At 46.2% G+C, this 27,500-nt stretch overlaps 1 protein-coding gene across 3 annotated transcripts in view; it reads right to left on the reverse strand.

The window, feature by feature from the left end:
* Nucleotides 1–27,500, reverse strand: part of hivep2a (HIVEP zinc finger 2a) — a 92,612-nt gene that overhangs the window by 51,231 nt on the left and 13,881 nt on the right. The window contains exon 1 of one of the 3 annotated variants that reach the window (XM_070986795.1): nt 9,621–9,938. The exons of the other annotated variants lie outside the window; for them this stretch is intronic. The gene's annotated coding sequence lies outside the window, so the exon portion shown is untranslated. Of the gene's footprint in view, nt 1–9,620; nt 9,939–27,500 lie in introns of those variants that run through there. 3 annotated transcript variants of the gene reach the window in all.

Genomic DNA, 27,500 nt, shown 5'->3' on the forward strand with positions numbered 1-27,500 from the left:
ACACACACACACACACACACACACACACACACACACACACACACACACACACACGCACGCACGCACACACACACACACACACACACACACATTCAGAAACACATTCAACAGGAAGAAATGAGAGCTAGACAGAGAGAGAGAGAGAGAGAGAGAGAGAGAGAGGAGGGGAGGGAGGGAGAGAGAGGAGTGAAAGAAAGCAGAGGCAAAGAGGGAGAGGAGGGGAGAGAGAAACAGAGGGAGAGAGACAAATGGGGAAAAGAGGAGGCAAAGGGGGAGAGAGAGTGAGGGAAGAGGTACAGAGAGGAGGTAAAGAAGGAGAAACTGAGAGAGAAAGACGGGTGAGAGAGGGAGCAGAGGGGGAAGAAAAGAAAGACAGAAAGAGGGGGCAATGGGAAGGAGGACGTAAAGAGAGGAGCCACAAAGAGGGGAAGGAGAGAGGGATGGGGAGAGGAGGTAAAGAAGGGGGGCAAAGGGGGCGAAAAAGAGAAAGAGGAGAGAAAGGGGACAGAGGAGAAGAAAGAGTGATGAAGAGAGGGAGAAAGAGATGGGAGAGAGTGAGGGAGAGAGGCGAAGGGAGGAGGGAAAGAAAAGATGGAGTAAATAGAGTAAATGTGAGAGGGCAGGAGAGGTGGGAGGAAAAGAGAGGAGGCGAAGGGGGGGGGAGAAAAAGAGGCAAGAGAGTGAGACAGAGACAGAGGGAGGGGAGAGAGAGAGACAGAGAGAGAGAGAGAGAGAGAGAGAGAGAGAGAGAGAGAGAGAGATCTCAGAGGCAGGAAAGTTCCTTCAATTCATCTCATTTGTCGTCTCTCAGCCACATGGTTTAAGATGTGGCAGAGAACGGAAACACACACACACACACACACACACACACACACACACACACACACACACACACGCTGATGGAAAACGCCAAAAACACACACAAACATCCACACACATACCGACAATGTAATGGATGGAAAACATCAAAACACACAATGACGGAGAAGTGGACAGTCACATGTGCCGCACACGCGCACGTGTGCACACATGTGTACACATGTGTACACACACACACACACACACACACACACACACACAGTGGGATGGCTGTTTTGAGATCAGATTTTTCCGAGTCGTCCTCTTGCTCTGGTCTGCCAGGACGAAGGCAGGGAAAACTATGACACTGTTTTTCTGTTTCATGTCTGTCAAAACACACACACACACACACACACACACACACACACACACACACACACACACACACACACACACACACACACACACACACACACACACACACACACACAGATGGCGAGGCAGACGTGTGTGTTTCCATCTGTCTGAATTGAGCTTTTCCAAAGAGGAAAATGAAGCTGCTCTGGATCTTTTTTTATTGGACTTTTTCTAACAACATGATCACACTTAATCTACAACGCAGCTCCTCTGCATGTTTTACCCATAATCCACTTAGTCCAGCGAATGATTCCATGAATCAAAGGAGGTGAAACTGACCAGGTCTGCTCATTGATTATAATACCACAGCAGTGGCTCGAATGACGAGTCGCCGTCTTTTCTTCTTTTTGTCAGTCGACCTTTGTGACACAAAATATACAAACGACAAAATAACACATTTGAGAAGAGATTAAAGCGTGTTATCTTCTTATAATCACCACATAACCACAAATATGATAATTGCATCACGCCAGCCGCAGAGGGGGTGATATAATTTCAGCAGCAGTTATACAGTAGCCTTAATCAGGTTAACATCATTAGTGTGAATGTAAACACACTTAAGGAAGTCTAATGAAGCTGATTTAAGTTATGTGACACCATGGGCTTTAAAGGGAAAGCCCATGAATTATTGCGTTTATAGGAACTGCTTTCACTTTGCATCTCATTTTCTTCTCTGGATCATCACCAAGGAGTGATCTTCACAGTCTGCCTGTTTATTTGCAGCTGCTACTGAAACTTTCATGCACTCAGGCGATCTAAAGATAGTCGGAGTCAGCAAGAAAAATCTGGTTCACGCATTGTAAGAAATGAGTTGTTTCAGTAACACGATGAAGGAAGCACAGCAGCTCCTCGGGGAAATGTCGAGTCGCCTTGTTTCTCTCGTTTCCACCACAGTCTTATTGCCAAATGATCACAAAAGCAGTTTTTTTTCTAATCAATAATATGTTATTGAGGTTTAATGAGTGCAAGCAGCAATGGAGGAGCGTAAAATCCTTCAAGTTGGAGCACAAGTCTGGTGTTATTCTATATTTCTTAGTGCAAATGAATCCTGTATTCAAAAACATCATTTACAAACCAGAATCTTGAACTAGATGCATGAAAAAAGACGCTTCTGTAACACTCGTGTTCATCCTTTCTGTAGCTGTTAGCTGTAAGCATTAGCATTCAAAGTACTTTTACTTGCAAACTGTACTCAGCTGAAGTACTTTTATCTACTTTGTTTAATGCTTCATGCTCCACTGAGCAGAAACTGTCACGCCTGCGGTGTTTAGCGCTGTTAGCTTTATTAGCTCTGTTAACTGTAAACTATTAGCAGTTAGCTGTTAGCGTCACTCTGCTGCCCACCCGTTGCTAACAGCTAGCAGCCAATTTCAAGACACATTTGTTTTATGTAGCATTATCAGGAAAAAGGACGGTGCATCCCCTGTTAATGGTGAATTTACTGCCTCCTTTCTGATTTTAAAAGTCATATTTTTGCTGCGAAGAGTAGCCAGACACTGAACAAGAGCACAGTGTCAGCCATCAGTACTCAGTCTGGCGCTTGGCTCCAAGCCTTAGTTAAACATACATATATACAATAATCCCTTTTGTCCGGAGGCGTCTCGGTCTGTTCCGCACATATTTTAAATCATCCTCAGGACGACGGGATGACGTTAGTCTCGAGCCCTGACCGAGGCTGCTTCAGGAGGTGCCTTGCTCAATGTCAGTGTGGTTTTTCACTTACTCTCTACACACTTTCCAGTCGGACTGGGAATTTGCTACCAACCGCGATCCAATTTCAAGTCCACTATATCTCAATCCCTTGAACTCCCTGTGCCCCAAATTACAAACCAAGAACATGTCGCAAGCATTGCGTTCATCGCGTTCAAATAGTTTTAAATACAGTATTTCTGTTCGTTAGCCGGTGGAGTGAGTGTGGAAAGAATGAGGAAAAACCGATGAAAGGAAAAACTCAGCAGAGAGAGGGGATGACATGCAACAAGGTCACAAGTTGGATTCAAATCCACAACATCTGGAATACATGGCTGCAGGGTGGGAAATTACCACCAGCCACCAGCCAAACTCTGGCAACTTGTGGCTGCGACTGGTAGGCTTGTCTACTGGGCCCAGCTCTGGCAGGTAACCAGCCATCATTTGGAGTTTGATTCTGTTCTAAGTAGTATATTCGGTTGCCAAAATGAGAAAGGAAGTAAGTGAAAGGCTGGCAGATAAAAAGCTTCAGCCTCCTTCCCATCGTCCCTGATAGTCTGCACAGTGTGCTCGCCAATAAAAGACAGTTGATGTAAAAAACAACCTTTAAAGCCACGTGACTTTGTGAAAGCGAGGGATTAAATCTGACTCGTCGCATCCCTCCCCTCCGACGTCTTCTACCTTCTTTCCAGACTTGAAGATGGAAAAGATCAAGGTAGAGATGAGACACGAGAGAGCAAACGAGAAACAAGGAGGCGTGGAATATTCCTCTGTTGATTTTCCATTCAGTGCAGACTAGGAAGTAAAAAGGCCTCCGGGTGAGGAAAAACGTGGGCTCTATTCTCATCTCTTCCCTATTCTGTTTTCCTCTTCTCTTCTGCAGCGAACTTACAGCCGTCGACTGTTTGTATTTATGTTTGTATCCTAGTCCTGCTTCTCATCACCCTATTCTTTCCAGCTGTGTCCCAGTTTTATAATCCTGAAACAATCAACCAACCAGGCAACCATGCAAACAACCACCAAGCAACCAGCTACCATGTAAGAGGCGATCCAAAGCAGCTAAGGCAACACTTGACGAGCTAACACATCCGCTAACTTTACTGGCTCTTTCAAAACAACCGGCCAATTAACAGCCTATCCAGTCATCTCTATATGTCTTTCCCCATGTTTCCTGTCACTCCAGAAACACCAATCAGCAACACAACACCTGTCCATCCCATCAACTAAAAACCTGCCATCTCTAAAGCCTAAAATCTTGGTTTTGACAAAATCGAACCAATTGACAATTCAGCCAACTCTGACAACAATCAAAACAACCAAACACCAACGAGACAGATTCATTAAAAGGACAAACAAATTACACCGTCAAACAAACAGCCATCCACTAAATCCAATAAACCCATGCAAGTAAACATCACAGGAGCTTCATTTTATCACCTAAATGGTCCATCCAACCAGTAAACATTCAGTTATGCTATCGACCAGTTACCACCAATCACAGTTTGGTATCACCCATGGCTCCTTCACCATCCAACCAAACAGTCAGCATCATCAGTTTCACAGCATGTCACCACCCAGATCCAACCAACCAAACCCCAAAGAAAGCATCCAACTATCCTGTGCATCCAACCAGTTACTAACCATCCAACAAACGCGTCAATTAACCAACACATCACCAAACAAGAAGGCAAAAAGTAGCTCATCAGCCAGACTTCATTAACACCAAACCCTAATTAATAAAACTCACGAATAACACATTATGAACAGGAAGCAACAAACAGTCCTCTATCTGAACAACTAACAGTCGCACATTCTGAACATGAAACCATCATCTCAATCAACCCGTCAATCAAGCATCTCAAACATCCACAAACTCTGGATAATTACAATATTGACATATTTCAGAGCTGATTTTTGGGATTTTATGGCAGTTCTGCACTGCAGAGAGGAGAGGGGAAGGAAAGCGCCCAGTTTTTATTCCACTGTTAAGCTGCTCATTATAGAGCCAGACACCACGCACACACACACACACACACACACACACACACACACACACACACACACACACACACACACACACACACAGACCACAGAGGAATTTCCTAGTTTCATATAAAACTGATAATGGGATGTGTCCCAGCGGGAGTGGAAAATCAGAGGTGACTTACGAGCCTCCACATTCCAACCTCACACACACACACACACACACACACACACACACACACACACACACACACACACACACACACACACACCCTGGCCTCTTTACTCGATCACACACACTCCAACACACAAGCGCACTTACTTTAACACCTCTGGGAAAAGAGCGAGAGAGACGGAGAGACAGACAAAGTTTGGCCGGCAGAAAACAGTTAACGCTCTAAGTTTCCATGTCTTCACAGCGCCGGGCCTCTTTATCGTTCCTCTTTCATTCTGACGAAGAGGAAGGAGAAGCAGCCGGCCGTCCCTGAGAGGACGGGAAATGTGTCATTCAGTAAGAGGTGAAGTGAGACGATGGTGAAAAGAGGACAAAGCAGAGGAGAGGACAGGTGGTCAATGGGCGCGAGAAGATGAAGTGAAGGAGGAAAGGGAAGAAGGAAAGGAAAGTGAACAGCGGGTAAAGGATGAAGAGAGAACGGGAGAAGTCTGAAAGCAAAGCAGTCATAGGAGGACGAGAAGAGGAGATGAAAGGAGAGGTGAGGTGAGGGCAGGGGAGCAGGCTGAAGGAAATATGAGAGAAAGATGAAAGGAGGACGAGGAGAGGAGTAAATGAGTCAAAGACAAACAAACAGAGGAAAATATTTGACTGCAATAAGAAACAATTCCTCCATACTTTCACTCCGTCTGTCGTCTCCCTCATCGCTCATCACTCTCTCCTTCCAGCTCTTGTTCCATCATTCATCTTTACCTCCATACCTCCACCTCAGTCATGCCATCACCCCTTCATCACTCTCCCTCTGCCTTCCTCTGTACTTCCCTTCATCACTTCATCCTCTATCACTCCCTTCATAACCTCTTCTCTGCCTTTATTCGCTCGTATCTCCTCATCATCCCTCCTGCCTCCCCCAATCTCCTCCTCTTTATTCCTCCCTCTTAACTTCCATCGTTCGCTCGACACCTACATCCCTCCCTTCATCTGCCCTTCAACATCCCTCATCCCTCCATCCTCCTCTGGACTCTTCAGTCACTCCATCCTCATCCCTCCATCCCTGCGTCCGTCTGCATCCCTCTATCCTTGCTTCCACGCTATCTCTCTCCTCTCTGCCTCCATCTGCCCGTCCCTCTCTCCTATCATCCCTCCATCATGAAGCCCTGCTTGCCAGGCGACCAGAGGCTATGATATGCTGCCACTACCTGCTGTGTGTGCGTGTGTGCGCGCGCGTGTGTGTGGTCCTGGCAGCATTTGCAGCACAGAAGGTATAAGGGGCTTATACCTGCAGAGAGAGAGAGTGTGTGTGTGCGTGTGTGTGAGAGCGAGCGAGAGATGAATGTGGAGTGTGTCGTAAAACTGGACGTCAAGGTGATACGGCCACCTGTCCTGCTCGAGCATGTGTGTTTCTGCGTGTGTGTTAAGGATACTAAGAGGAAGCCGGTTGTGTTTGGTAACATGAGTTTTGTGGTTGAGTTACGACACACACACACGCACACGCACACACACACACACACACACACACACACACACACACACACACACACAGAAGAAGCACAAATATAGGTCAGAGGCAGAGTTGGACTGACAGAGAGATGTCAGAGAGACGGTGAGAAGACAAAAAACACAAAAACATATAAAGTATAACTTAGTTTTTTAGAAATACTGTGAGTTTATTATACGGAAAAGGTATTTTCTGTTTATATGGAGGTGTTTCACAGTAAAATGTGCTCTTAGTTGGTCTTGAAAAACAACAAAAAGGAAAAATTAAGACAAATGAAAAACAAAGATTTGATCAGTTCTGAGTTTCCTTAAAAGACGATTTTAATTTCTAACAAACTGAGTCTTATTTTTGCTGTTTTGTCCAGTTTTACTTGCAGTTATAATGACGTTGCGGCAACGTGACGGTGTTAAAAAAAGGCGCACGGTCAGGTGAGCAGACGGGTTGCTTTCAGTTTCACCTCAGAATAAAGCGGTTTCGATCATTTGCATAAACGTTATTTATTGTGGCGTTGTGAGTGAGTGAGTGAGTACAGTCTTATTAAAACTGATGAAAAGACAAAATCATGACAATTAGACCCAAGAAAAGAAAAAACCTCGGCGTCCACTTGCTAGCTTTTTCTGGACCTTTCAACCACATCAGCTGAATCCTACTTCCTCCACAACATCCACAGAAAAGACCCTTTCCTCCTTGTCTATGGGCATCCATTTTGCTAACGGCTGTCAGCTAACATGAATGCTAACCGTCTCTGGTTTTGCAGCAGAGGATTTTTCCTGAGACACAGCTGCCCCGCAGCTTTTACCAAGCAACAGCAACACAACATGCTTACAAATAAAAGCAGATAGTGTGTGATGCTCTCTGCGACGGATTAGCCGTCTCTGCAGGATGATTTTCATACCGTACGCAAATGAACAGGAACCTGCCCGGAAGCAGGGAAAAACACCGCCGGTCTTTGGAAACTCGTTAGCAGCAGTATAAAGTAATGGGCTTTTTTGTAGTAAATGGGCTGAGACGTGAAACAAACATGGTTTTCTGGGTTTAATCACCATCAGCGTACGTTAGCCGTAGCTGTTTGTGCTAATCCAGCTTCCCAAAGCTTCGGCGGCCTGTTATTTGCTCGCTCCTCGTGACGCACAACAGCACGTTTGTGGGGAGGAAGATCTCAGAAAACTCCCCAAAAATAAAAAAACAACCCCCAAAACAAATCCCATTTAAATGAGCAGCGAGTCTGTGCTGAAGTAAAGCGATCAACCGTGGCCTCAGACACACATCGCCTACTCACCGGACTCCAGAGCATCACACACACACACACACGTGCACAGCGAACGCACACGTGCACATACCGGGGCAGAAGCAGCACACTTCACTGTCTGAGAATTTGTGAATGGAAAAATGGTTTAACACACTTGGCGAAGCAGCAGGACTTCCTACGCTTCTTTCTAAGAGGACTGGAGGAAGTGATTGTCTCTCTGTCTGTCGCTCCGTCCGTCTGTCAGCCTCGTCGGTCTGTCTCACTGTTTGACTGTTTCGCCGTCTCACTGTTTGCCTAAGTGTCTGTCTGCCTGGCTGTTTATGGCTATTTTTGCGTGGTGTCTTTTTCCATTTGTCTGCCTGTCTTCCTGTGTGTTTTTTGTTTTTTTTGTCTGTCTTTTTCTGTTTGTTTACCTGTCCGTCTGAACGTCAACTTGTCTCTCTGCTTGCCAGTGTTTTTGTTTGACTCTCTATCTGCCCACCTGTCTGTCTTCTCGCTTCCCAGTCCGTCTGTCTGCCTGACAGCCCATCTTCATTTTATTCATCTTTCCATCTACAGTATTTACTGAGTTGTCTGTCAGCGTTTGTCTGGAAAAACAGACAGACAGCTGCGTCTGTTTCCACCGTCTCTCTCTGTCTGTCTGTCCGTCTGTCACCTGATCCGCACTGACTCCATTATGACACGTATATTAAAGCAAAAGGTTGTTTTGGCAGCTTAAAAGTAAATGATGTGCCACTGGAACAGGCACATTTCAAAATAAAAGCATTTCCACAGATCAGAGGCTGTTCCACAGTTTACGGAATAACAGCAGATGAGCAGATGGAAGGAGAAAGGAGACAAAATGAAAGGGAAACAAAGAGAGGAAGAGGAGAGGAAAGCAAAGTGAAGAGGAAAAAAGACAAAAACTAAAAAGCAAAAAACACACAAAGAGCAGAGAAGGTAAAAGCAGAGTAAGATGACAAGAACTCGCTCTCAAGGTCACTGTACAGTATCGCACCTCTTCGCTTTGACAGACGGATGGCTGCGTGTTTGTGTTTATTTCTGTGTGTGTGTGTGTGTGTGTGTGCGAGCTGTTGTACAAGGGAGGTCCCAGCAGCGAGGTAACACACACACACGCACCATCAGCCTGTTTTCTTGTAAATCACTGTTCTCAAGGCTCAAGACACCAACACCGTGTGTGTGTGTGTGTGTGTGTGTGTGTGTGTGTGTGTGTGCGTGCGTGTGTGTGTGCGTGCGTGCGTGCGTGCGTGCGTTACGGTGGCACCCCTCGGTTAATGGAGGGAACTGACACCACTGTGTGAGACAGTCAGCTGTCCTGTGTGTGTGTGTGTGTGTGTGTGTGTGTGTGTGTGTGTGTGTGTGTGTCCATTAACAGCGCCCTGGGAGAGAGTAGAGGATGATGAGGGATGAAGGTTTGTGTCGACAGACAGATAGATGGGTTATCATGAGATAGAGACACACTGGAAAACAGAGAGAGAGAGAGGAAGAGAAAGGCACATTTCTGATTAAGAAGCTTATGTCACAGCTACCCTTGCCCCACACACACACACACACACACACACACACACACACACACACGAGCGATTACCACATGCTGTCATTCACGGCTGCTGCATCGCCACGACAACAGCGGAAGAGGACATCCCCCCTGCTTGGTTGCAACACACACACACACACACACACACACACACACACACACACACACACGTAAATACACACAAACACACAGACAGAAAGGCAGCCGTTAACACACTTAGAAAAATAAAAGCGTCACAGAGACAGAAAGGACGGACGGACGGACGGACTGAACCAACCTGGCCGGCTCTGCCTCTCTTTCACCGAAAGCATTCCTCCGTGTTCACACTCCCTCCTTCCATCGCCACGGTAACACAGACACACCGACCGGCTGACCCTCACACACACTTTCTCTCTCTGTGTCAAACACACACACACACGTTCAAGTTTAAACTCCCAGTGCGTCCAGTTCGCCAGCAGCCACCCATTCATCCCTCCATCCATCCATTCCTCTGTCCGTCCGTCACTCTGTGTGTTTACATCCGAGCGCGCTCACTCGTTCACTGGGCAGGCATGTGTGAGTGTGTCTGTCGGAAGGTGTGTGTGTGTGTGCGTGTGTGTGTGTAGCAGAGTGGGAGCCCTAGAGAAACACTCCTCTTGCCACAGGAGTAAAGCCCAGGCGTGACGCAGAGCCAGAAATAGATGGAGGGGCTGCAGCTGGGGGGGAGGCGCCGGGCCAACACATAAGGCACTTTTGCAAGGACGTGCACGCTCACACACAAACTTTTACTGTTTATAAATACACACTTTAATACACACACGCACTGAGATTTAGAAAACTCTGACACAGTAAAGGGCGGGATATATATACTGTACATATACTGTATGTGTGTATTAGCATGTAGCATGTTTGTGTATATATAATAATGTGCAGCATATGTTTCTGTTAAACTGCTGACAGTCGCATGAACTCAGTCCATGTTTCAGTTGCTGAACAGAGACTGAAGGCAAAAACACCCTGAAAAAAGCAACCAAATTATTTGTTCACTTACTTTCTGGCTCATAAAACCAGAATTTATACATAAAAACAGCTTCAGCACCGACACGTGGAAGCAAACGCGCTGAAAATTGAGCTGAAATCAGCACCTTAACTTCCCCGTCAGCGACGCAGCGACAGCTCAGGACTGAGCAGAGGAAACCTGGAGCCGCTGACCCTGAAAGCTTCGTGTCGTCGCTAACGTGACGAACCGTGAAACATGTTGCTCATCTTACTGCAGAGCCAGTTTTTTTTTCCAACATTTTAAATCCTGTATTGATTACATTCATGTTCACTAGCTGCTCTTCTTCCTCACTGCCTTCATCAGCACACTGTGTGTTTCCTGGTGTGTTATAGCGCCACCTGTGGATCAGAATAGTGTGAAACTTTTAGCGGCGCTTTCTTGTAAAGCTGCAATTTGTGTATGAAAGGTGCTGCACAAATAAAGTTTATTGTTATTATTATTATTAAAGCTATGACATCACAACAACATGATTGGCCAGTTGTGATGACAGTCCTGGAGCAACACGTGTGATGTTTTAGGACCAATGCCAGCACAGAATATCAGAGCCTGTCATTAAATCATATACTGGATCAGGAAGGAACAATAAGAAACCACAAACACACACGCAGCAGTGTGTGTGTGTGTGTGTGTGCGTGTGTGTGTGTGCGTGTGTGTGTGTGTGTGTGTGTGTGTGTGTGTGTGTGTGTGTGTGTGTGTGTGGGGCCCATCCTGTTGTGCACTGAGAATACTAAACATCAACACATTTCATATTCATTCCATATGAATCATACATTCATGCACAGCGGGCCGACCTCAGGTCAGCGCTGGTATGTGTGCATACTGTGTGTGTGTGTGTGTGTGTGTGTGTGTGTGTGTGTGTGTGTGTGTGTCACACAATGCAGTATATTTGCAGACCTCAGCATTACACAGCCTGCACCTGGTTTAACACTGATGTATTCTATGTATTATGTATTGCCAAACACACACACACACACACACACACACACACACACACACACACACACACACACACAGATGTATGAATTATGTACATGTGCAGCAATCTATCTATAAATCCTATTGTTTAACTTCACATCATGCAATAAGTGTCTAAGTTGCTTTAAACTTACTGCAGATCATCAGTTATAATCTGATTAACGAGCCGACAGTTAGCGGAGACAACAGGCGACGTATGGACACACACACGTCTTCTAACTGGGCCAGGTAGACGCCTGTTCTCTCCAAACTGGACATTCATAATTCAGTGGGTTATTGTTGACTATAAGATATCACACAGACGCGTAAACATCCACACACACACACACACACACACACACACACACACACACACACACACACACACACACACACACAGACGGAGCAGCGACTGCTGATTATGAAACAGCTGTTGAGTCGAGGGCTCTGTACGTATCTGAGCCGCGAGAGTGCGGCTTACATAAATACTTGATCATATCTGGATTGCTCTCAGTCTGAAAATATATAATCCTCCTTGTTAGGATCACTCAGCGCGAGGACGGAGCGAGAGAGAAGAGGAGAGAAGGAGGGATGGAGGAGGAAGTGTCAGTGTTAGACAGAGGCCGAGCCTGCGAGCACATCGCTCCAACACGGTGCTGTGATCCGTGTCGACACTCAGCAACTTCGGCTTTGACGCCCTCTGGATGAGACGCTGTGATATCCTGCTTTGGGTTTATTCACATATCATTCCAGTCTGCCAATCACACCAGAAAAACAGCCTAAATGATGCATTATGACCGTATTTATTACGTTTTTGTAATTCATGCTCACATTATCAGTTACGTCTGCTGCACTTTTTAAGTTGTTATGTATATTTTTCTCAACTGTGCACTTTATTATCCATGCTGGCTTCAGTATTTTCATAAGCTGTGCATATAGTGCATAATGCATAGACTCATGAAATTCAATGTCCTCTCTATGCAACGCGATTTCCCAAGTGCAACACAACATATGACACTGGTAGACTTCTCATAAGAATACTGGCAGTGGAATTTTAATGGCAAGAATAAGTCTTAAATAATAAATAAGTCTTATTTTATCAACGTTTGCAATGTGATCATCGTCTTGACGTCTGTGTATGTTTGGCTTGACTTTAGATGCATCTTAAACTGTCACCGAGTTCGTCAAGTCTTCGTTTGAAGGCCCATTATCTACTTCCTGCTCTACAGGAAGTGATTTGTTTCACCCTTCCAGGTTTGTTTCGTAAACACAGGAAGTGAAACTGGTCAGGAGAACAACTAAGACAGCGCCACCTGCAGGACTAAAGAATCGCCGCCGTCCTGAACTCACGTTGTCATTGATGGATGAATTCATGCTGAGACGCCGCTGAGGAGCAGCGAGGACACCGAAAACTGACGGGCCAGACGAGTTCAGGTCAAGATGGAGGATGTAGAGCGAGACGTAATTTGGACCCCGTGATCAAACCGCTGAATGGAGACCGTTTGTCTTTTGTGGCCCCTACTCGCTCTTCTTCTTTGTTAATGGGGAATATTAATTTCCTGTATTCCATCTTTACTGCATTAATATTTGATGATTAAATATGGCTGGAAGCGTCTCGTCCTCGTCCCCAGCCGGGCTCTGTCTCGGTCTTTGTCTCTCTGCCGTTTCACTTTCTGTCTCACTTTGTCTCGCTTTGTGTTTCGCTGCTCTTTTCCTTCCTCTGTTTTATTCTCTCATCCTCTACTCTCAGATGTACTCTTACTTTTCCTAAATTTTCCTTTTCATATTTAAATCATTCTCCATCTGCTTCCTCTTCAGTGCCTCTCTGTCAGTGTCTTCTCGCCCCCTCCCCTCCGTCCTCTCGCTGTAAGCCGGGTTCAGTCTGGTTGTTTGCCGACCAGATCCCGAGCCTTGGTTCCTGTTGTTCCCATGAGTGACGTGACATAATGCGGATCCGGCCAAAAACCCTGGAGTCACCGATCCAGCAACAGTTGTTTAAACACATTCGATTCCAGCAGCCAATGAGAACTCAGCATGAGGCCAGCAAGAACCGGCGAAGCTGAATTTGTGCCTTTTTGCTTGTTTTCTTGCATGTTTAGCTGTCCTGTCTGTGATTGCAGCCTGTCTTGCTTCCAGAAGCTCGTGATGATGCAGAAATGCCACACGAGTGATAACATCTGCACTTAAGTCGCAGCGTCGACCATTTGGCTAACATTAACGAGCTAACAACGATCCGTAAACTGGCGTGGATGAACGGCTTCTACGAGACGAACGTTTGCTCGTCCTCACAGGTGCTGATTGACGCCGCGCTCTCGCCCACACAGATCAGCAGGTGGTTGCACTGATCTGGGATCAGATCGTCACCTCAGAGCAGGATGTTCTAAATATGCGGTGGACAGAACAGAGGCTCGTTTCTGTTACCCTCTTTGCTGTAATCACTGGAGACAGACGCCGTTATTGGCTAATTTCCACAGACTGATGTAGTTACACATGTGAGCAGTAAAGATTATGGATGCCGGTTGGAGAGGCAAACGTTACACCTGCTAAACATCTGGCTCAAATACGTCTCAGATCACATCGCGTACACAATACGTTTTGGACTTTTTTGACATCAGATCTCTCTGGTCAAACTGAAATCTGTGGGTCTTAATCTTCTGAAAGCTCTCCATTGCCTCTTCTTCTGCGATTTTCACTGCCAGAAACTGTGTGTATCAACTTCTCGCAGACCACTGTATCCAAGGAAACTTGGTCATCTGCTAAGACAACAGCTGGCTAGTCTGCACACGTCCTCTCACTCTGTTCTCCTCTTTGTCTCTCGTTCCTTTACACACCAATCAAAACTTTGCTTTCCCTCGCTGTAAAATAGAAATTCACCGGTAAACAGACAAGCGCACACAAGTCCTCACACACACATTAATGCACACACACGGACACACACCTGCATGGCAGTGCCTGCAAGTGCCCACATGTGGAGGGTTACACACACAACACTCAAACACACACTTAAAATTCATGGGCACACACAACTGCGAGCGCCTGTGAGCTCGCCCATAAAATAATGCACACACACACACACACACACACACACACACACACACACACGCACACACACACACACACACACACACCCCTATAGACAACAGGGAGCAGCCAGCAGCTTTGGAAGTGGAGCAGAGAAAATGCGAGGGCTGTTCTTTCCACAGCAGAGTTTCCCTGCAGCAAAGCATCATGGGAAACGGTCCTAAAACGAGGTGTTTCTCCGCACAACGCTCGCAGGGACCCGAACAAAACCTGGAGTGGAGGAGGAGGCGTCTCCGTTGAACTGGACGCTGACACTGTGCCTTCACTGAGCAGCTCTTCATAGCTGCTGTTGAGAAATAAGCAAATGAAAAACAAAGCACGTCCTTCATCCTGCGCTCGACATGTTTCTGACCAACACTGCGATTAAACTACAATTCCATCCCACCTCTTTCATCCTCATTGATTGTCTACACTGTCAATCATCTCCCGAAGACCTCAGTGTTTTTTTTTTTCTAAAACGCTTCATGAATTGAACTGAGACACAGAGAGAGGGACCACTTTAGCCTTTAAGCCACGGGGGGATCCAGTTTAGTGTTATGCAACCCTGCCATGCAAACACACACACACACACGCACACGCGCGCGCACACACACAGGCCAGCTGTCCTTGATTCCAGCAGTGAAAACTATCTCTGTCTATTTGTCTATCTCTGCTTCCCTGTCTTTCTCTTTCTTCCTCTCTCTTCCACTATCTCTCAATCAGATCCGTCATTTTGTCAACACTGCATGGACAAAACTATGTGGACACCCCCGTCTCGTCTTTCACGCTCCGGGCCGGGCCCCTCAGCTCCAGTGACGGGACATATTAATGCCGCACAGAGACGGTTTTCCCAGTTTGGTGGGTTGGTTTGGTCCCAGACCTCCACCCCATCCAACACCACTGGGAGGGACTGGAACCCCGAATGGGAGCCAGTCTGCTGGAACCCCTTCAGCACATTAAAGCTCTTAGCTCTTCACCCCCCCCCATCACTTCACACCCTCTCTCTTTCCTTCTCTCACCATGTCACTCTGCAGGGTTTCATGTTGCCCGTAGCACCTGTCGCCCCCTGGGGGTGGTAAAATGCACGCACGCACGCGCACGCACACACGCACGCACGCACACACTCAACTTACTTGAGGCTGGTGTTCATTAATAGAAGTCTTGCAATGTGTATGGGGGGCTTCCCACTCATAACAAGGATGACACACATACACAAACACACATGCGGGCACATCTGCGCGCACACACACACATGCACACACACACATGCCCGTATGCCAGCAACCTTCCCAGCAGGCCAAGTGAAGACTAAGCACAAAGCCTCGAGTTCACCCTCATTAAAGAGACTGCTGCCTTCCTCTGTCACACACACGCACACACACACACACACACACACGCTCACACAGCAGTGGGTGGCTGCACAGGTACAGCTGACAACAGCAGCTGACGTCAGCTCTTAAAGGTTAACATAAGCCTGATTACTGACTGCAAAAAAAAGCCAAAACACAGTGTTTACCCCAAACTTCTGCTCATTAAAGTTAACGAGTCAAACCTCAAAACACAAAGGTTATCCCCGACTTTAATTACAGAAACACAAACTCAGATCATCCCACGTACCTTTTTCCTGCAACACCTGTGACACGGTGCCACAACAGAAGCCAGGAATAAGAGAGCAGAGAGCGCGTGAGGACAGAGAAGAAGAGAAAATAAGAAAACCAACTTCTCTTTTCATCACAGCAGACAAACACACAGCAGTGCTCCCAACAACCTGCTGTTGTAAAATCACATGTACAGCATGTTAAAAAAATGTGTTGGCACGCAGCAACGTAGAGTCCAAGCCATCGGCATGCTGTCAAAGCCTCATGGGAGCTGTAGTTGTTGAATTCTGCTAATAGCGCATTATTATTATTTTAGTTTCCTCCCGTTTGAGTGAACAATGAATGATGAAATATCACCACACCACTTAAACTGAGGGATGTCTACACCTCAGATACGTTCTGGTTGCTGAACGTGGCCTAAAGTTGCTCTTAAATGTCCTGACAATCAGCCTAAATCAACCCAAACCTTAGCCAACTCTGGCAGCCATATATGGGCCCGATCAGGGAAACATTTGAAGCCTCTTGTGCAAGAACAAAAGCGAGTCAGCCATCAGAGTTAGCCATATTTACTTTACTGTTTTTCCTGTTTTCTTTTATTTTTCACTTATTTCTGAGCCAAAACTAAGCTTTGATTCATGAATATCAGCTTTATGATAGTCTGCATCCATTTAGTTTGAACCTTAGTGATCGCCATTTGTCTGTATGTCCGTTTGTTTGTCTGTCTGTCTGTCTGTCTGTCTGTCTGTCTGTCTGTCTGTCTGTCCGTTTGTCTGTCTGTCTGTCTGTCTGTCTGTCTGTCTGTCTGTCTGTCTGTCCGTTTGTTTGTCTGTCTGTCTGTCTGTCTGTCTGTCTGTCTGTCTGTCTGTCTGTCTGTCTGTCTGTCCGTCTGTCCGTCCGTCCGTCCGTCTGCTCAGCTGTTTGTCTCTCCGCCTGTCATCCAGCTCAGGCTTGCCCCACAAAGCTAAAATTATTCAGGTCTGTCCCCACGGACGCTCCAGCTATGTGTCCTTTTCACAGAAGCCACTTTGGTCCCAGAGACATCGGGGGTGTCCAGTTTAGACAAGCAAACTATGCCAGCACAGGCACACACACACACACACACACACACACACACACACACACACACACACACACACACACACACACACACACACACACACACACACACACACACACACACACACACACAGGGTCTATGCAGTGTGTCAGGGTTAGGAGGACAGCGCTGTCAATCAAAGCTGACTGAGACAAACTAACCCACCGGCCTACATCTGCTGGACGCTGTCGACGCTCCGGCTGACTGTCGCTGTCTGCAGAGTAACTAAATATTTAGAGTACCTTGACGCTCAGCAGTGCCGATCTGGCATAAAAAGCCTCTCCAGGATGCAGTGAAATCTTTTTTAAAAGTTCCCTGATGACTTTTTTAACAAATAGTGATGATGAAGATGATGACTTGCATGTCATTTGCACTTATTCATCCACGTGTTGAAGAGCTTTTGGTGTACCTGTGAAGGGGACGACGAGCCGAGAGGAAATGTACGAGGAACATTTGTTGTGTCTTGAAAAAGGGGAATCAGGAGCCCTCTGAGCTGGGAGCCATTAAATTATATTATAATGAAGGAATAGGAAATACACTTTTTTGATTTCATTCCTGCACTTACTGTGCAATGTCAAATAAACATGCGCCAACAACTCTGAAGCTAACCAGTTAACATCAGTTTGGTGTCATTAAATCTATATGGAAATGTGTGCTAACCAAATATATTTGGCAACCCAGACAAGCTGCAAAGGAGAAGTGATCAGACAGATAAATGACAGTTGAGTTACAGTCGAGGACTTGCTGCTTTGAACCAAGCCCGGTGAGTCGTCTTCCCCTGCTTCCAGTCTTCGTGCTAAGCTAAGCTAACTGCCTCCCAGCTCCGTAATAAACACACAGACGTGAGAGCGGTATCAACCGTCTCATTAGAAGAAAGCAAATGCGCATATTTATCAAATTTAACTGTTTCATGACGGTAAGAATTTGTGTGTTCGCTGCACAAACTGAGGATCAACAATAAATAAATCCAGTTCAGAGCTTCTTACTGTTGCTGTGCAGCTAAATGCTGATAATAAAAGCATCTTGATAAAAAGTTCCACAGAGCTTTGCTTTCTGCCAGTATTACACAGCATTCTGCAGCAGAAAACAGTCAAATTTTGCTTCCAGCTGAGATTTTTCAAGTCATAATTCCAGCTGGGGTAAAATCTAAAATGGGCACATAATGACGGCACTTTCAGTTAAGTGGATATTTTAAGTCTTTGTTTGTCGAAATGATGCTTATAAAGATGGAATTGGATGAGCTGCGCTGCATCTCGTTAAGGAACTCTCGCTCTCTCCTCCCCTGAGCCGACAGCGAGAGGAGCTGCCAGGCTGGCTCTGGGTGTGCTTATGTCAGTCAGTCAGCCAGCGGTTCGTTAACTAATTAGTGAGCTCGTTTATCTCATTAGGCTCTGATTGATCTGCCAGCTGATGGACTGGCAACTGAGTGCCCTGTGTGTGTCTGCTGTACGTCAGACAGAGCGGGCTAATCGATATTAACAACACAGGGAAGAGTTTAACTGTTACGCAACCTCATTATCTGACAGCGACTGTGCGGGGGGGTGGGGGGGTGGGGGGTGGGGGGTGAATTCCAGTGTTACACCAATGTCACCAGAAGGGCAGCCTTCCTGTTAGCGGCAGGAAATTAGCTCAGATAGCATGGCTAGCTGGCTGCCGGATGGTGTCTGCTGGTCAGGGCAGTACAGTGTGACGCGCACACACACTTGCGCACACACACACACACACACACACACACAGTAATAAGATACTTAATGTGTTTTTGTATACGTGTAAAGTACTTCTTACTTGTTATGATCAGTAAAAAACAGGACAGTGTTTCGATTATTGTGGTCATGTTTTCATGTGGCGACGTGTTTCAGTTCCATCGGTGTGCAAATACAAATACAACATTATGTAAAGAAGAGTTTTTAAATATCCATGACATTTTTATGATGCTAGTAATAATTGAACAGTTCTGATGATATTAAAAAAATCCTAGTAAAAATCAAATCAGCCCAGAATTGATTCTGCTTTTCAACACATGACAGAAATTATGAGATAAAAGTGAAAATTGATCATTTAAGTCATTTATTAACAATAACATTTGCTGGTTTCAGCTTCTGTAAGTTCAATCTGTAATTAAATTTTATTAAAGAAACACATTTAATTCACTTTGGTCTCTGACTGATGGAAGTGAGGATCGTTTCCATCCACTCGATCCACACTCACACATGCATCATCTGCAGAGGTCTGAGTTGTCTTGAGGTCACGGGTGTCGTAGTAGCTCAATTTTCTTTTTTTGTTCCATTTCAGCTGCTTCTGTTTGGCAGAATCCAACCTCTCTATGACTTACTCCCCCCTCGGGAAATTAAAGAAGGAAAAAAACAAACAAATAAAGGAGTCAGAAGCCGACGAGTCACCCTCTGCTTCCCGACAAAAACAAAACAGGTTGTTTACCACAGAAGTGGGATTCGGGATGCAGGCACTCGGAGCATGTCGGGAAATCTTCATTAAGGCGGCGTGGGAAGACTTTTTTATTTCTCTGAGGGGGATTTCCACACATTCCCACCTGGGAGCTGCCCAGTTCAACCACAGCTGTGCACTGCTGGGAGCTGACAGCTATACTGGGGCAAACTGGAAGTTGAACCAGCAACCTCTGAGTGCCAAGCCAAAAAAGAAAGTCCTGAAACATTAGAGTTCAACATAATTGTGTGAACCAGTAAACAGAAACCAGTAAAAGGCCTTGACTAAAGTCCCCAAAACAAACAGACGCAACCTAAAATAAGAAAACCACAAGCCTTTTGGAAAGTCTTAAACCAATAAATTCCCATTTTCTGAGTCGTGTGTGCGCTTTGTTGGCTTGTTCGTGTGTACTCTAATATTTCCCACATGACTTGAAGGCAGCATAAAACAAGAGGACTCTTTATGTTGATTGAAAACGCACAAAAACAGGTGAGCGAGGCTTCGATAACTGCATCTACAACGAAAGTGATCCATTACGAAGCTGTAACCTGAGTGTAAAGACACCCGGGGCACTCTGATGAAATGCACCGATGAGGTGAATCCAGGTAAAAGCCATTAACCTTCATTGATTCATGTCTATTAAACTGATATTGATCACAGAGGAGGAAATGGAGATAAAGGAGAAGCAGACAAGTTAGAGGAAGTTTTAAACTCTGAGATTCAGGAGCTGAAACTCAGCAGCTCAGCATCGGGAAGATGTTTCAGTATGTTGTTGTTTCACAAACACACACACACACACACACACACACACACACACACACACACACACACACACACACACACACACACACACACTGTGACTGCCCGTTCACCTTTAGCTTTCCCTGATGACGCAACAGCTCAGCGAGGGCAAGGAGAGGCCAAACTGTGAAAAAATCTGGCTTTCCTCATCCACACACACACACACACACACACACACACACACACACACACACACACACACACACACACACACACACACACACACACTTTGCAGCTTTCTGCATTGCCATTGCACCATTCAGCATCAAATATGCATCAAATTATATAAGAGAGGCTCTTATGTAACAGACTCGATCCCCTTCCATACCCCAGTGTGTGTGTGCGTGTGTGTGTGTGTGTGTGTGTGTGTATGCATGTGTGTTTTCATGCTGAGGTCTATGGCTAATGAAGCCATCTTTGCAGGGGCAAAACAGAGAAACAGAGGGAGAGAAGGAGGAGGAGGAGGAGAGAGGAACTAAATATAACTCTTCTGGCCATGAGCAGCATCGGAGAAACGAGAGGAGAGGAGAGGAGAGGAGAGGAGAGGAGAGGAGAGGAGAGGAGAGGAGAGGAGGGGAGGGGAGAGGAGAGGAGAGGAGAGGAGAGGAGAGGAGAGGAGAGGAGAGGAGAGGAGAGGAGAGGAGAGGACATATGGAGAGAAAAAAGGAGGATGACAGTGAAGTAAGGGAAGAGGAAAGGCGAACAGATGGAGTAGCATCCTTTCCTTGGAAGCCAAATAGAACTAAATGTTAAAAGTTACAGATCTGTGTTAACTGTTTTCCAACAGTCTGCTTCTATTTATATCATTTGTACATTCAGGGAAAGTTCACATCCACTTCAGTCCACCAAAGTTCAGTTACATCTCTCCAGTCTTCAAGTCGGTCCATCCCGGGGGGGGGGGGGGAGTAAAGCTTTGGAGCAGACCTGAAGATGAGCTGAAAGCTACAACAACGGGACAAACGCACCACTTTTTTAACCTTTGACATTCAAGAAGAAGCATAAAACTCACAAATGCGTGAATATGCTCGACGATGTACTGAACGACCCTGCAGATCCAGTGAGAGCGCCGACATCGGTCCCGTAGCATCCGATCCCAAAGCAAACCTCACAGACGGGAAAGTTTCTTCCTGCCAGGACCCTTCAGCTCAGATCAGATCATCAAGGCCCAGGCAGCCCTCACTTCAATATTCACACAAGCTGCCTAAAAAAACAGCACCCCACGGACAGAAACATAACATATATAGCATAGCAATCAGCCACCACATAGCAGCCTCTTTGCCCAGCGCTGGAATCCACAGCTCTGACATTTCTGCCCACCACAAACCGAACGGGAAACCTTTAACGGCCTGAGGTCGGACTGAGAGCGAGATGGAGATAAATTACAGTGTTTGGTTTGGTGAAGGGAGTGAAAACCAACTAGGAGTGTGAGTGGGTTCATGTACAGCATGTATGCCTCTGTATGGGTGTATATACCACATATGTTTCTGCATGTGTGTCTTTGAACGCCTGTGTTCGTGCGTGCACATATTGGCGCGCACGCATCTATTTAAATGTGCCTCATTTTCACATGTGTTTATGTGCAGCTCTCTTCTCTGCAATTCTGTTTTTATAGATATAAACAAGTGTCTTAAACGCTGTATATCTGCTGCACTACAACCTGCCAAAACCGGGCCAAGGGTAACAATTTAAGCTGCAAAAATAAAGACACGCAGCTGTCAAAAGCAGCTGATTTCTGACTTGAAAACACATAAAAGTTGTGAAACAACACCAAAGAATTACAGTAAGACACATGACAGCCAGCTGTGGTGACAAAGACAGGAAGCAGACTGTTCTGCTCACGCTGGAATGCGTGCGCTAATTAAAATGTTCACCTAAATATCTGATTACGCCTCAATACATCGGTACTACACATGCATACAGCTGCGTCTTCCTCAGGCCTTCATCTCACCTGCACCATGAGCGGAAACATCTCGACATCACGTTTTTGCAGACATGCGTCGAACTAGGAGGAAGATAACGATCTGCAGGCCATTTCCAAGCAACTTCAATATGCCTCAATAGCTGTTACGGTCAAAAATGTGTATTCTGAAAGCAGGTGCTTTCAGGTGACTCACAATGTTAATGCTGCAAAATAATGTGCTTTACTTTCATGCCAACAATCACGACTTCGGAAGGCACATCTCCGTATTTACATTTTATTCTAAACGAGACTTATCTGAATATATTTGCATAGATATTTCTGGTCCTCGGCTGAACGTGTCTGCGTTTAATATCCTGTGGGAATTAGATCGAGGGAGGACGGAGCAAAATTTACTGATGACACCGAGGCAGTCGAACAAGAGATCACACACACGGCGGCTGACAGCTGCTTCTGATCCTCCTATGTAGTTTAAGTTAACAGAGAGGTCTAATATCACCGAGTTGTCAGCCAAATCCTGTCACTGACACCAACAGTGTGTGTGTGTGCGTGCGTGTGTGCGTGCAAGTGTGTTTCTGAGCATGGAAACACACATCAGGTACAAAACAAACAGTGAATACATCTAAGTGTCTTTTAATTTCGCCTCATGTCTCTTCAGTTAAAAGAGTGAAACTGAAGAAAGAGACAGAGAGAGATGGTACAGCTGACAGCTGAGAGAAGAAGGAGGATCTGTTTTGAGTTTTTGGGTTTCTTTTGGCACGTCGGGATGAAAGAGGACATGAGGAGAGGAGGGGAAGGAGGAGAGAGGAGAGGGAAGGAGGTGAGGGGATGAGAAGGGAAAACAGGAGATGAGATTAAAAGAAGGAGAAAGTAAAGGAAAGGAGAGGAGATAATGTGTAAGAAAGACATGAGATAAGACAGAAAAGTGAAAAGAGGAGAAAAGACAAAGAGGACAAGACATGAGGTGAAAAGAGAGGAGAAAAGAGGGCAAAAAGAAAGGAGGAGAAGAGATCTAAGAAAGGGAGGAAAACAGGAGGAGAGATGAGAAAAAAAGAGAAAATAAGATCAAAAGAGAGAAGCAAGGAAGGAGAGGCCAAGAAGAGATAAACGAGGAGAAAGGGAGGAGTAAAATGAAGGAGGAGAGAAACAAGGAAAGCTTAAAAGAGAGGAAGGAGGGGAAGACAAAGAAAGAAGAAGAGAAGAGGGAAATGGGAGGGGGAAGAAGGACAAGGGAGGAGAAAAGGGTGAGCTAAAGAGAGCAGGAGATGAGAGGAGAAAAGGAAGTATTGGAGGAAATGGGCAGTGAGGAAAGGGAGGGGGAAAAGAAGAAAAAAGAGATGAGAGGAAAGTTAAAAGGAGGAAAGATGGGGAGAAGGAAAAGAGAAGGAGAAGAGGGAGGAAAGGGAAGGATCAGAAAGCAAAGGAGAAAAGGAAGTAAAAGAGGAGACAGACACTTAGGAAGGGGACATAAGAGAGGAAGGAGAGGAGGACAAATTGGAGGATGGACCGAGAGAAAGGAAAGGAACTAAAGACAAGCATGAAGGAGATTAGAGGAGGAAAAAAGGAAGAAGAGGAGTCAAACATTAAGAAAAGAGGAGAAGAAATGGAACAGGACACGAGAGGCAAAAAACCAAAGAGAGGAGGAGATGAAGGGAAAGAGGAGAGGAGCAGATCAGAGAAGAGACAAACTGGGAAGAGACGAGTCGAGACAGGACGAGAGCAGAGGAGGGAGATGAGAGGAGAGAAGGAAAGGGAAGAGACGAGAGGAGGAGAGAGGGGGATGAAAGGGAAGGGAGGATTGAATCCAGAGAAAGATAGACAGAGCTTTGAAGAGGAGGAGGGATGAGCAGGAGGAGGAAGAGGAGGGAGGAGAGAGGGGGATCAGAGTGAGTGAAGGATGAAACAGGAGGCGAAGGGACAGAGAGGTTGAAAGAAGGATGGAGAAGCAGAGAAAAAAGACGAAGAGGAACGTTCAGAGTGATGAAAGGAGGGAGAGATAGGGAGTAAGAGGGGAAAAGTTTAAGTCTGACAGGAGTTAAAAACGAGGCGAAGAGGAGAAGAGTGAGGGATGCTCTGCAAGGAGAAGAGTCCTCTGTCGTTTAAAACGGGACATTTTTCACTTATTTCATCAGTAACGAGGAAAATCACATTTCTCAATATCAGATGGAAAAATATACGTTAAATGAAATCTAGTCAAACGTCTCGATTCGCACGGAGAGACTGTTTGTGACGAGGACGCGGACAAAAGACAAAAGCTCAGTCCAGGAGTTTGTGGGAAACAGGCAGCTCTGGGCTGTATCGCCGCTAACTGACTGTGACAGTTTCACATGAAGAAAAAATGTTTCGCTTAAACCTTAGACACAAAGACCAACTTGTCCAGCAAGCAGCAGTGTATGCACGCCACGAAGAGGACCAATTACGAGCCTGCCATCATTTTACGCACTGACTCTGATTCCTTGGATTTACAACAATGGATGCTTCAAAGCGCCTCAAACCGGTCCTGCAGTGTGATGAACTCCAAACAATCATCACTTTGCCAAAAAAAAAAAACAACCTGAATACTCCCGCCGTGGAGCGCAGAGACACTATGACTGCGTTCACTATGACACGCACTGGTGTCCTTCAGTTTCTTCATCCTTTAGCAGCTACCTGTGTCCATCATCCAGGTGTCTTTTAATCCTCAGCATCCAGCCAATCTCTGAACTGAAACTGAAGGTGCAACAGGAAAGCAGGACACGGTGCTTCCATGCAACAGTTTTCTGGTTTTTCTGTTCCCGCCATATCCAGATAGCATAGTTTCTTGGAACAAGGGCTTATGAGGACTGCCGTACTCTGCATAAACCTTTCAGTGTTTGTTGCCGGAGCGGTCCTTAAATGGCCTCCGGTGAAGAGAAACGGCTTTGATTTGAGCTCGGCCGTGATGGATGGGAAAGTTTATCCAGTCCAGGTTCCAAAGGGGTTCATAAGATACAGGCTGAAGTGCTTTTGTCCACTTACAGAAGCGCTTCCCATGACTGAAGTCAAGTTCAACTAAATAGCTGCTTTTTCTACATTTTTACTGGTCCACATATTCAGATTGGGAGCTGCCCAACAAAGCTACAGGCCTCCGGTGTCGGTTCACGTCTTGCTAAAGGAAGTCTTCCTCTCTGAAAGCTACGAGCGAGGGGCAGACTAACCACCCTTATCCAGGTGTTACAGGCAGGCCTGTAACGTACACTTCTCCACACTTAAACACTTGTGACTGCAGAAAAGACAGACATAAAAAAATTATTCATCAGGGACGCCTTTTCAGGTCGCGCCAGATTTACTTCCCCTCTTTGAAGCGCTAATGCTTAGCCTGCTAGGCCGCTCTCAGCACTAACTGTCGTTAGCATGTGCTAATCCCCCGTCGCATGATGGATGGGAGATGCAAGGTGCTAGCCAGCTGTGCTAGCTTTTAAGCCTTAATACCCTGAGTATGAGTGAGCTAGCGTGGAGCTAATCAGTCTTAATGCCACGCATATGGAGTTAGCTCTGGAGATGGCTAGCCACAGTAGCAACGGCTAATCCTAGCGGCTAAAGGAAAAAGCCCAATCCCTTGTTTTCCCAAATATGTCAATTTTTGAAACTGCAGCATGAGATTAACATTAGTGGAAGGGAATAAAAATAAAGCAGAGAGGGGAAGTATGTTAAAGGGAAAAAGAGGTCGCTCTAAGCACTGAAAATGTTGGATGACATCGAGCTCTTGTTCCTACTGGTGCACTTTCTGCAAAGGAAAGAAACGAACGACGGAGTGAGGAGAGCTGGAAAAGACAGCGGAGGAGGAAAACGAGCGGGAGTGAAAGGAAGAAATTAGAGGAAGCAGAGATGCTGAGATGTTAAGAGCATTTCCCAAATGAAGTACCAGGCTGAGACACACCACAGGCTCTTCACTGACTCGACAACAGGAAGTGATGTCACGGTGGCGTGGGCCCAGAAATATCTTGGTGGCTCTTATCTTTAAGTGCATGTGTGCGTCTGTACGAGTGCTTCAAACTGAAGCACCTGCTGCTCTCTTTCTCTCTCAGTCGAGAAAATCACAGCCTTCAATCGGGTGCCTACTCCTCCTCTTCCACTTCCTCCCGATCCTCCTTCTTCCGTCCATCACATGGTACAAGCCCGAGCGCCAGGGCACTGACATCGGCCACGAGCTCTTCCTCCCTCCCTCCCTCCCTCCCTCCCTCCCTCCAACTGTGTGTTTCAGGCAGGAAGCCACCAAAAGGCACAGCAGAGACAAGCCACCTGTTCCTCCCTGGCAGAGGAGATCGGGGAGGGATGGAGGGAGTGATGAAAAGATGACGGCAGGGGGAAATGACACGGGGGGAGCGAGGCGAAGAGGAGGGGCGGAGGGAGCGGAGGAGGAGGACAGACTGAGGAAAGGAAGGAGAGGTAGCGAGAAGGCAGACAGGGAAGACAGAAAAGGGAGAAACGGGAAAACAAGGAGGGATGGGACAGTGGAAAGGAAAGAACAAAAGAAAGAGGCAGAGGGAGGGAGGAGGGATAAAGCAATTTAGAGGGAGGAGACTGAAGGATGAAGAGGAGGACTGGAAGAGTGGATGAGGCAAAAGAGGAAACCATGGAGGGAGGTCAGGATTAGAGAGAAGGAGGGATGAGACAAAAAAAGACTGGAATGGGTAAGAAAGTGGAGGGAGGGGGAAAAGAAAAGGAAGGAGAGATAAAAGAAAATGGAAGCATGGCAAAGGGCACAGATGGAAGGAGGTGTAGAAAGAGAGAGATGGAGGTATATGAAAGTGAGAAACTGAAGGCGGAGATGAAAGGACAAGGAAAAGACGGGGATGAGGTGAAAGAGGAAGCTCGCAATGAGAGGAAGTGAAGATGAAAGGAAGAGAAGAGGTGACAAAAAATGAGGCATAGGAAAGAAAAGAGATAGGAGAGAGGAGTGGAAGGAGAGAACGATGGGTAGATGGAGGAAGATGGAAAAGTAAAGAAAAGATGACAAAAGCAAAGGATGCTGCAAGGGACAGAAAAAGAAAGGAGGGAAGAGATGAAGGGAGGTATAGAAAGGGATGATGGAGGGATGAAAGAAAGGAGACAATGGCATGAGGGGTGAAGGAAAAGAGGGATGAGACAGGAAAGAGGTCAGAGGAGGAGGAGGAGGGGGAGGAGGAGGGGAGGAAGAGAATAATAGGGAGAGGAGAAAGGGAGAGAGATGAAATGAAAAAGCAAAGACGAGAGGAGGCGGAGAACGCAGAGGAGGTGATGGCGCCTAA

This window comes from Chaetodon trifascialis, chromosome 19 (genome assembly GCF_039877785.1).
Source record: "Chaetodon trifascialis isolate fChaTrf1 chromosome 19, fChaTrf1.hap1, whole genome shotgun sequence".
Taxonomy (NCBI): domain Eukaryota; kingdom Metazoa; phylum Chordata; class Actinopteri; order Chaetodontiformes; family Chaetodontidae; genus Chaetodon; species Chaetodon trifascialis.